The sequence below is a fragment of the Triticum aestivum genome, chromosome 7A (assembly GCF_018294505.1).
Source record: "Triticum aestivum cultivar Chinese Spring chromosome 7A, IWGSC CS RefSeq v2.1, whole genome shotgun sequence".
NCBI classification, from domain to species: Eukaryota; Viridiplantae; Streptophyta; class Magnoliopsida; order Poales; family Poaceae; genus Triticum; species Triticum aestivum.
In genome coordinates, this window is record NC_057812.1 from 109,269,839 (window position 1) to 109,281,489 (window position 11,651).

The window sequence follows — 11,651 nt, forward strand, 5'->3', positions numbered from 1 at the left end:
TATATATCATGATCTGTAGACTAAAATGACATGATCCATACACTGTAATTTCCATGTTACATACACTAAATTTGCCATGGTCCTGTACATTTTTTTTTTGCCATGTTGCAAAAATGGAAGAAATTTGCCATGGTCCATATAATACAATTGCCATGATCCATAAACTACATTTGCCATGATCCATTAAAGAAAATTGTCATGGTCCTAATAAAAAGTAATTTTTGGCCATGTTGCAAAGAAAAGAAAATTGCCATGGTCCATAAACTACATTTGCCATGCCCCCAAGAATTTAAATTGCCATGGTCCCATACAAAAGTAATTTTTTGCCATGTTGCAAAGAAAGAAAAATTGCCATGGTCTACAAAGAGTTGTCATGCTATATTGAAGAAAAGAGTTTTCATGGTATGTTATATAAATTTGCCATGGTGAGAAGTATGAATTTGCCATGGGTGTAACAATAAAAATGCCATGGTCAGAAAATATAACTTTGCCATGATTAAAAGAGTAAAATTTCCATGGCCAGAAAATAATTCATCTTTTAAAAAATGTTGTGTAGAAAAAAGAAATCTAAAAGTTGCCATGGCAAAACAACTTAAGTTGTAATATGGCTAATATTGTTAATTTTCCATGGCCTGAAAAAAGCATCTTTAAAATTGACGTGTGGCAAGTACAAACAAGGATCATGGAAAAGACTACACTAATTCCGAAAAGGTCGCAAGGTCATATGGAAAAAAAAGAATGATATTGTGTAGATCATGGAAATTGTAAAACAATTGTGTGCATGATACATGGAATTTGCCATGGCAAAAACCATTCCGTAGCATATTCAGCCCATATGAATTTACCAAGTGATGCTACAACAAATTGCCATGATATATTAATTTGAACATTGTATCAATGCATAATAAATTGCCATGTGGTGCTACAGCAATTTGCCATGGTATATTAAATTGTCATTGGATTCTAAAAGTTGCCATGCCAATCTAAAAAATTTCTTTAAGAAGGTGTTGTGATATTGCCATGTGCAAAGTTATTAGTTTTCCAAGGTAAAAAAGCATTTTAGTTTGACATAAAAATTTGCCATGCACACAAATCTTGAACTTCTCTGATCTGGTGAGAAAATTAATAACTAGGCAACATGAGCACACAAAATCAAAAAGAACAATAACATTCTGTCCTCAAACACACCCGCATCCACGTGATGGGCTCCTTTTAGAATCAACACACATCCACTATCTCTATCTAGAAAAATAGGCAAGAGAAACATGGAGAGGAGTAAAGGAACTAACCTAGAGGTAGTGGTCCTTGAGACCCCACTAGTTCCTCTCTAGTTCCCGGTGTGCGTCTGCACCTTCTGATAAAATGAACGACGAAGGCCGCCCTAGCACCTCCTTGAACCTCCATTCCGCCACACCACCTGCTAGAAAACAAGTCTAGAATTTTTAGGGGAATCATTCTAAACGTCAGATTTTTAGGGGGAGCGTTCAATAATGCCGCCTAAAAACGGAGCGTTCGCTTCGCTCTGCTTCGGCCCAAGCCTACCGGCGACGGGCCTCACTCCGCTCGCTCGTCAGAAGTTAGTCTTTATCTTTATACTTGAATTTGGATCATAACATAATAATAAAATATCTAACCCCTTTAGAATTTGAATACAACTTTGGAAGAAAAATTCGCCCCACAACTCACTCGGGCCAACTCAATAAGAAACTAACCAAATTTGACACTTGTTTACTATGTATAAATAGTACATGAAATTTGTCATTTCAGTTTTACGCAAACTACATAAGTTATTAGGTCCACGACACGTAAAATACTGAGTTATTAACACCAAACTTACCGTGGTATGTTTTCAACAAAAAAAATCCCAGGGTCAAAAGTTACCATGGTGTTTATATATGAGCTATCAACTTTGTGGTGTGTAATTTAACATGCTATTTACATAGATATTATCTGGGGCAGGTGGTATGATTCAACAACTTTTCCCCTTTGGGTCGAAGTTACTAGGGTGTTTGCAAAAATACAAAGATGAATATGGTTCCACACGCACCCACATGAATAGTAAAATCGAAAAATACTAGAAAAATAAAAAAATTCTGAAATTTTGAGGTATGAAATTTAGTCGATCATTTTACTCATGTGTGAAGTTTCGTGATGTATTGACACCCATGATATTCTTAGTGAAGAGAATACAACTAGGACCATACTATTCATCAAACAATGGTTTTTAATATAGCTTCAATTTTGTCATTCTTGCCTAGATTACCATGGTTATGATTTCTTTGTGAAACTTCACACGCGAGTATACCGGTTGACTATGTATATTACAAAAAAGATTCGGTTTTTTTCTAGTATTATTTTTGAATTTACTATTCATAAAGGGTGCGCGTGGAACTATGTTCACCAAATCCGCGTCCAGGTGTTTGTATCTAATTTAGTAGGTTTGTGGTACATAGTTACCATGCTAATTACCTAGAACATATCGAAGGTATGTTCAATAACATTTTTCAATTAGGTCAAAAGTTATCATAGTATTTGTACATACTTTATCAAGTCCACGGTGCATATATTACCACGCCGTCTGCACATAAGTTACCATGGGGGTATGTTTTCAACAACTTTTTTCCTAGGGTCAAAAAGTTACCATGATGTTCACCATCCTATTTGTTGGGGATCACAGTAATTTCAAAATTTTCCTATGCACACGCAAGATCATGGTTATGCATAGCAACAAGAGGAAAGAGTATTGTCTACGTACCCTCGTAGACCGTAAGCGGAAGCGTTATGACAACGCGGTTGATGTAGTCGTACGTCTTCACGATCGACCAATCCTAGCACCGAAGGTACGACACCTCCGCGATCTGCACACGTTCGGCTCAGTGACGTCCCACGAACTCACGATCCAGTAGAGCTTCGTCAGCACAACGGCGTGATGACGGTGATGATGATGCTACCCGAACAGGGCTTCTCCTAAGCATCGCTACGATATGACCGAGGTGGATTATGATGGAGGGGGACATCGTACACGGCTGAAAACAATCAACTTGTGTGTTTTAGGATGCCCCTGCCCCCGTATATAAAGGAGCAAGGGGGAGGCCGACCGGCCCTAGTGGCGCGCCAAGGGAGGAGGAATCCTCCTCCTAGTAGGAGTAGGATTCCTCCTTTCCTAGTCCTACTAGGAGGAGGGGGAAGGAAGGAAGGGAGAGGAAGAGAAGAAGGAAAGGTGGGGGCGCGCCCCACTCCCTAGTCCAATTTGGACTCCCTATAGGGAGAGGGCGGGGTTGCCCCTTGTGGGCTGCCTCCCCTCTTCCCTATGGCCCATGAAGGCCCAACTTCCCCCCCAGGGGGTGGGGGGTGGGGGGTGTTTCGGTAACCCTCTGGCACTTCGGTTTTCTTCAAAATCATCCGAAACACTTCCGGTGTCCGAATATAGCCGTCCAATATATCAATCTTTATGTCTCGACCATTTCTAGACTCCTCGTCATGTCCGTGATCAAATTCGGGACTCCGAACTACCTTCGGTACATCAAAACACATAAACTCATAATACCGATCGTCACCGAATGTTAAACGTGCGGACCCTACGGGTTCGAGAACTATGTAGACATGACCGAGACACGTCTCCGATCATTAACCAATAGCGGAACCTGGATGCTCGTATTGGTACCTACATATTCTACGAAGATCTTTATCGGTCAAACCGCATGATGATATACGTTGTTCCCTTTGTCATCGGTATGTTACTTGCCCGAGATTTGGTCGTCGGTATCTCAATACCTAGTTCAATCTCGTTACCGGCAAGTCTCTTTACTCGCTCTGTAATTCTACATCCCGTAACTAACTAATTAGCTACATTGCTTGCAAGGCTTATAGTGATGTACATTACCGAGAGGGCCCAGAGATACCTCTCCGACAATCGGAGTGACAAATCCTAATCTCGATCTATGCCAACTCAACAAACACCATCGGAGACACCTATAGAGCACCTTTATAATCACCTAGTTACGTTGTGACGTTTGGTAGCACACAAACGGTTCCTCCGGTATTAGGGAGTTGCATGATCTTAGTCATAGGAACATGTATAAGTCATGGAGAAAGCAATAGCAACAAACTAAACGACCATCATGCTAAGCTAACGGATGGGTCAAGTCAATCACATCATTCTCTAATGATGTGATCCCGTTAATCAAATGACAACTCATGTCTATGGTTAGAAAATATAACCATCATTGATTGAACGAGCTAGTCAAGTAGAGGCAAACTAGTGACACTCTGTTTGTCTATGTATTCACACATGTACTAAGTTTCCGGTTAATACAATTCTAGCATGAATAATAAACATTTACCATGATATAAGGAAATATAAATAACAACTTTATTATTGCTTCTAGGGCATATTTCCTTCAGTCTCCCACTTGCACTAGAGTCAATAATCTAGATTACATTGTAATGATTCTAACACCCATGGAGTCTTGGTGCTGATCATGTTTTGGTCGTGAGAGATGCTTAGTCGATGGGTCTGCAACATTCAGATCCGTACGTATCTTGCAAATCTCTATGTCTCTCTTCTTGACTTGATCGCGGATGGAATTGAAGCGTCTCTTGATGTACTTGATTCTCTTGTGAAATCTGGATTTCTTTGCCAAGGCAATTGCATCAGTATTGTCACAAAAGATCTTTATTGGACCCGATGCATTAGGTATGCCACCTAGATCGGATATGAATTCCTTCATCCAGACTCCTTCATTTGTTGCTTCCGAAGTAGCTATGTATTCCGCTTCACACGTAGATCCCGCCACGACGCTCTGTTTGGAACTGCACCAACTAAGAGCTCCACCATTTAATAAAAACACGTATCCAGTTTGTGACTTAGAGTCATCCGGATCAGTTGTAACATCCCAAATTTTCAATTTGGATTGTTATACATAGGTCATCATATGCATATCATATTTTATTTGCATTTTGGTTGTGATCCTAAAACTCCTAAGCAACTTAAGGACCCACGGAGAGAGTTAGGGATTTTATTATTTTCATATTTGATTTTTTCTCAAATATTGAAAAGAGGGTCATTTTGATTTAATTATTTTTCTCTACGAAATATTTCGTATTAAAATATATGAGAGGAGATAATATGACTTCTCCAAAATAAAAGAAATATTGGAGGAAAAATGTTAAAATCAAATAAATAATTTTATTTGGATTTTGTTGCTATTTTATTTGAATTAGAAAATATGCATTTTTCAAAATTGCATTTTTAGGCCAAGAAAATGTTCACTTTGTTCTAAATATTTTATTTAGACGGTGAAAATTGTTTTTGGCATTTTTAGAATTTCTTTAATATTTATTTATGATTTTCCTTTTTGGCGGTTTTGTTTTTAAAAAAATTCCTGGACCGAACTGGGCCAAGGGCCCAGTCGGCCCAGCTTCACCGCCGCCTTCCCCCACTCGCCTGCGTGCCGCCACCGGACTCGGAGGGAGTCCAAGCCCCGCCCGACGCCGCCGACCCCCTCCCCAAGTCGGACCCCGCCGCTGCCTCTTCCCCCCTTTTAAATACCACCCGAGGCCCCTACCCTTGGACCCCGAGCCGCCCTGCCGCCTGCGCCACACCTCGCCGCCGTAGCCGCCGCTTGCCTCGCCACCCCGCGCCGCGCGCCGCCTGCCCCGCGCAGCCCGCCGCCGCGCCGCACCACCCGCACCACCCCACCGCCACCCGCACAGCACCCCACCTCGCTGGAAAGCTGCCAGAGCCGCGTCGGACCTCGCGGATTCGCTGCCCGGTTTTTTTCGGTTTTAGGTAAAACCCACCGGTTTTTCTTAGAAACTCTAGATTGGTTTTTTTATTTATTTAGATCGGTTCGGTTTTTCTCGGTTTAGTTTTGTTTGCGAACGTTTGTTCGTTCGTTCGTTTTAACGAACGCTTTCGCCCATTCGTCTCTGTTAATGAACGTTCGTGCCGTAGTCTTTTTCTTCTTTTTTTCTGCCAGGGACCTATCCACGATTACTTTTATCATAGATTAGCCCCTGATCTTCAAACCCTCCAACTTTTTAACCGTTCATCCAAATCCAGTGAAACCAATGCCAAAATCTTCGTCGCGAGCCCCTCTTTCTGTTTAATCAACTTGAACAAGGTTTTGACAATTTAAAATTTGGTTTCAAGCATATTTGTTTTTTAAGTTCTTTTGACCGTAGTTTCAGTTCCGTAGCTCCGATTTGACCGATCCTTTTTGCAAATCGAATCTCTTCAATTGAATTTTCAGATTGGATCTTCTTATTTGAGTTTTACCCTTGCATCATTGCTTGAATGCTTATGTATGCTATTGTTTGTTTGCGATAGAATTCTCGGAGTGCGCAGCATGCTACTACGAGTCTCTAGGTTTTGCAGATCATCAGCAGGGCAAGTAACACATTGATCATACTCTTTTCATACCCATTTTTATGCATTAGTCTCAACCCTCAAACACTGCATGAATAGGATGTGATTAAGTTGTGGGTATTGGGAAGTAGATGATGAGGTAGAACCTATTGCCTTTTTTATCAAACCTTGGGAGTTACTTCTACGCTATGCTTATATTGCCATGTTATGCTCGTAGACGTGGATTGGGATTGATTGTTTCCATGACAGATGTGAGATTGTTAATTAATGGTTAACTTAAGGTGGCTACTTAAATACACATCTGGGTGGATTGGTTACGGGCACCTGGAGAATCCAGTGTTGTCCTAGGATATCCCGGAGTACCCGTGTGATCATCCTATGGTTCGCCACCCAGGCTGAAAGGGATCATAAGATTATTCATGCTAGAAACTTCCGTGTCCAGCCACAAGCTATTATGGGCTATAGCATAGTTGAGTATGTTGCATGACCTCTTTTAGTGGTATACTAGCAGATGTAGGGGATGTAGGTTGGTACTGTCTACCCAGAGTAAAGAGTTAATGTTTCTGAATGGTCGTGTCTCGGTCATCCATTTCTCAAACACCATGTAGTGCGAGAAATCCAACGGAGAAAATCGAGCCTTGTGGGGGAAAAGTGCGCAAATCTCTGCAGAGTGTACAAATTAATCATGGTTAGCCGTGTCCCTGGTTATGGACATCTTGAGTATCTGGTTCTTGGATTATCATGTTGATCTCAACACTCTAATTAATTTGTTGGGGTTTTGTTACTATCTAATTGGGATTGAGTTGGAGGAACATTCTCAATGTTTAACAACTACCATGATAGTTAAATAAAATATATTCCTTTGTTGTAGGAAAAAATTGGATTTTCGCAAAACATTGTAACCATAGAGCCTCCACCAGCCATATATGCATGTAGTGATAGCCTTTATTCCGTTCATTGCTCTACTGTGTTACATTGCTAGCATATTCCATGTGCCGACCTGTTTCGGGCTGCAACGTATCATGTTGCAGACTTTTCAGACGAAGAGTAAGGTGCGCTAGGTTGTTGTCGTGCACTCAGCTATGCCGTTGGAGTTGATGGACTCAGTTTGTCTTCCAAGCCTTACGCTGTTATCTTTTTAGATGGCCTTAAGCCATATTTATTGTAATAAGTTCTCTTTTGAGACATTCGATGTAATAAGTGTGTGATTGAACTCTGTTATAAATCCTTCAAGTATTGTGTGTGTCAGCATTACCGATCCAGGGATGACACTTATGCACAAAGATTTAACCATCTGAGGTCGGATCTCTACAAGATGGTATCAGAGCACACGCTGACTATAGGACACGACCACTAAGTTAAACCATAGGTCACTCTTCTCTACTCATTTCTGACTCCTCTCCATTCTCTACTCTATAGGATGGCGGACTCAAGGAACAAGTTTGCACAACCGGATGAAGACACACCCTTTGGACGACACTTGAAGGAAGTCACTAGGTACCTGAACATCGGAATACCAAGCTTCACTGGGACCCACACCGCCACTTTACCAGAAGAGGAGCGTTGGATGATTTGAGTTCAAGTTCCAAGAAGGACATTCACGCCAGTCACTGAGCCCATAGAGTTTTCCTTTGATGCCCCAACCTGGAGTCTAGGTAAGAGCATGGCAGCCCACATTGTCATGGGACGCATCAGCGAAGTTTATCACAAAGATCTTAAGGACACTATCTACCAGATATGTGGGCGCCGAGATGAGCAATGGGAGATGATCAGCACCAGGAGGGACAGATCCATTGCATCCTTTATCCAGGAGTTAAACCAGCACATTTGTCGCCAGGAGAACCAGATGGGCGCAAGCATGATAGATCTGAAGAAGTTGATGACTAGGAACATGGAGCTTGAAGAGGAACTCAAGTCTACACGTGACGGATACGAGGAGGAAATCACAATACTAGTGGAGAAGAATGACGAGCTGACAAGGAAGCTAGGAGTATTCATGGGAGACCCCGCGCCAGGAGGAGATGACGACCATCCCAAGGACTACATCATCATCGATGACACTGACTCCGACCCCGACAGTAGTGATGATGATTATGAAGACGAAGCTGGAGCGGATATCATGGAGTCTTCCACCGATCAAAATTTCTAGTCGACCACCATATTATTATTAGTATTTTCCCCCATGTATATAGTAGTAGTCCAAGCACTGTAACGGTAGTTAGATTGTTTGTATGCCCTTGCTTGAATTGATTTGGTGTGATATGAATGTGTTTGTCTCATGTGCATATGGTAGTGCTTTCTCACTAGTCCCCATTCTATTCTAATCTCTCCCCTCTAAACCCATCAGATGCCTCCGAGACGTGACCCTGGATTTTCCTTCTAACTAGACCTCAGTTGATCCAAGGCAACAACAACAACAACAACAACAACAACCCACCACCACCACCACCTCAAGTTGACAACTTAGCATGTTTTCTAAGGTTGCAACCGCCGGTGTTTTCCAGTAGCCCCGAGCCAATAGTTGCTGATGACTGGCTACGAAGGATTGGAAGATAGTTGACCACTGCAGGTTGCACAGAGGCTGAGAAGGTGCGTTTTGCCGCACATCAATTGGATGGACCTGCAGCCTCATGGTGGGAGAATTACATAGCCAATTTCCCTATAGCCAATGTCACTTGGGAGCAGTTTTAGCAAGCATTCTGCACTGCTCATGTCTCAACTGGAGCTATGAGCATGAAGAAGCGTGAGTTTCGCAACTTACGCCAGGGAAACCGTACTGTGGGGCAGTACGTGGATGAGTTTAGCAAGTTAGCGCGCTATACCCTAGATGATGTGGCCACAGATGCCGCGAAGCAGGAGAATTTTATGGAAGGGCTGAATGATGAGATGAGTATGCAGGTAATGGTGGCAACATTCAACAACTACCAGGAGTTGGTAGACAAGGTTCTTATGATTGAAGGGAAGCTGTAGCAGTTTGGGAGCCGCAAAAGGAAGTATGGACAAGGGAAGTACAATTCAGAGCTCAGCAGAAGCCTCGTTTTACCCCGAACTCGGGAGGATATACCCAGAACCATGGAGGCCATACCCACAATGGAGGAAGTTCGCATAACCACAGTGGCCCCAAGAATGGAAACAGGAATGGAACAGGCAGCAATCAGAGTCGCTCTAACCCAGCCACACTTGCCAAGAAGGATCTAAGTCACATTACTTGTTTCAAGTGCGGGAAGACTGGACACTACGCCACCGAGTGTTCTGAAGCAAACAATGGTAACGACAATGGAAGATCTGGGAAGAAGCCCAACCCTTTCAACAGGGGACAAGTGAACCACGTGAACATGGAGGAGGTTGAAGAGCAGCCAGATGCAGTTATCGGTAAGTTTTTGGTTAAGTCATTTACCGCTCTCGTTCTTTTTGATACTGGTGCATCACATTCATACATTTCAAGGGGATTTGTGGACAAGTTTAAGTTACCCACCTTAGCCCTTAGGTCACTCATGCTAGTAAGCTCACCAGGAGCAGAGTATATGGCCAGCCGATGGTGCGATCGGATACCCTTAACCATTGGTAGCCATGTTTTCCTCTTAGACCTAATAATTTTGGAGTCACAAGGATTGGATATGATACTAGGAATGGATTGTCTGTCGATGTATGGAGGAAACATCAATTGCGCCAGTAAGTTAATTTTGCTCACCACCCCGGAGGGAAAAAGGATCAAGTATGTGTCCAGGCATGCGCCAAAGAGAACCCAAGTAAATTCCCTCTCAGGAGTTGTTCAGGAGGAAGTGCCGATAGTGAAGGATTATCCGGATGTATTTCTAGAGAGCTACCAGGCATGCCGCCGGATCGAGACATTGAGTTTTTGATAGAGCTGTTGCCAGGCACCGGACCCATATCGAAGAGACCATACCGGATGCCCACAAATAATCTGGAGGAGATTAAGAAGCAGATTAAGGAGTTATTGGAGAAAGGTTACATTCAACGAAGTTCGTCACCATGGGGAGCCCCAGTGCTCTTGGTTGAGAAGAAGGATGGATCCTTGAGAATGGTTGTTGATTACCGGGCATTGAATGAAGTGACGATAAAGAACAAGTACCCACTGCTGATGATCAATGATTTGTTTGACCAACTGCAAGGAGCTAAAGTATTCTCCAAGATCGATCTGCGATCAGGATACCACCAGCTGAAGATTCGAGAACAGGATATACCCAAGACAGCTTTCAGCACAAGGTACGGGTTATATGAGTATACTGTTATGTCATTTGGATTAACTAATGCCCTAGCCTGTTTCATGAGTATGATGAATAAGGTGTTCATGGAGTTCTTGGATAAGTTTGTCGTGGTGTTCATTGATGATATTTTGGTATACTCGAAGAATGAAGAGGAACACAAGGAGCATTTGCGTTTAGTGTCGTGGTTCTAAGTCTGATAGTAGAATGGGGGGTAGGGATGTAGAGGCAAGATCCTAGCTATGGAGGAGTTGTACACGCGAGTTTTACGAGTTCAGGCCCTTCTCAGAGGAAGTAACAACCCTACGTCTCGGAGCCCGGAGGCAGTCGTATGAATTATATGCGTGTGTGTTACAGGGGGTGCGAACCCCTGTCCCTGAGAAGGGGGGTGGCTTATATAGAGTTTGCCAGACTCCTCCCGCCCTCAGTTATAAAGGGTTTAAGGTACATAAAGATGGGGACGTTACTAGTAACGCCTGCAATAAAGATACATAATGACCATTAAAGCTGTGACTTAATTCCAGACCGTTGCAGAGTGGAGTGGCTCTAGATCTTCTAGTAGTCGAGTGATTGTCCATACGGTCGAGTGTCTTCACGACTGTCGAGTGGAACATAGCTTCATAGTCGAGTGGACGATGATTTTTCTTTGAATGCTTCTGGTTCTTTTAGAGATGTCCTTGGGGAGGGTATCTTGGATAGATCCATGACCCTAGCCTAGGTACATAGCTTCATCATTAGCCCCCGAATGGATCAGGGTTTGAGTGAGGAAGGAGTTGAGAACACTTCCGACTCATTTTTCGTGTTATGAGTATATCTTGTTCTAGATCAATGAACTGAGGTGACGACACCAACTTCTTTTTCAGTTGCCTTGATCCATTCTTAGTTTTTGTCGAGTGAACTTTTACTAAAAAGCTTCGAGTGATGATGTGGAGGATGTCTTCCATTTGACAAGTTGTTCTGCTGTCCGCGGATTTCACAGGATTCGAATTTTGGGAAGCGCGCCGGGCGGGGGAGGCCGCGTAATCGGGACAGATTAGGCAGGTCGCCTCGATCCC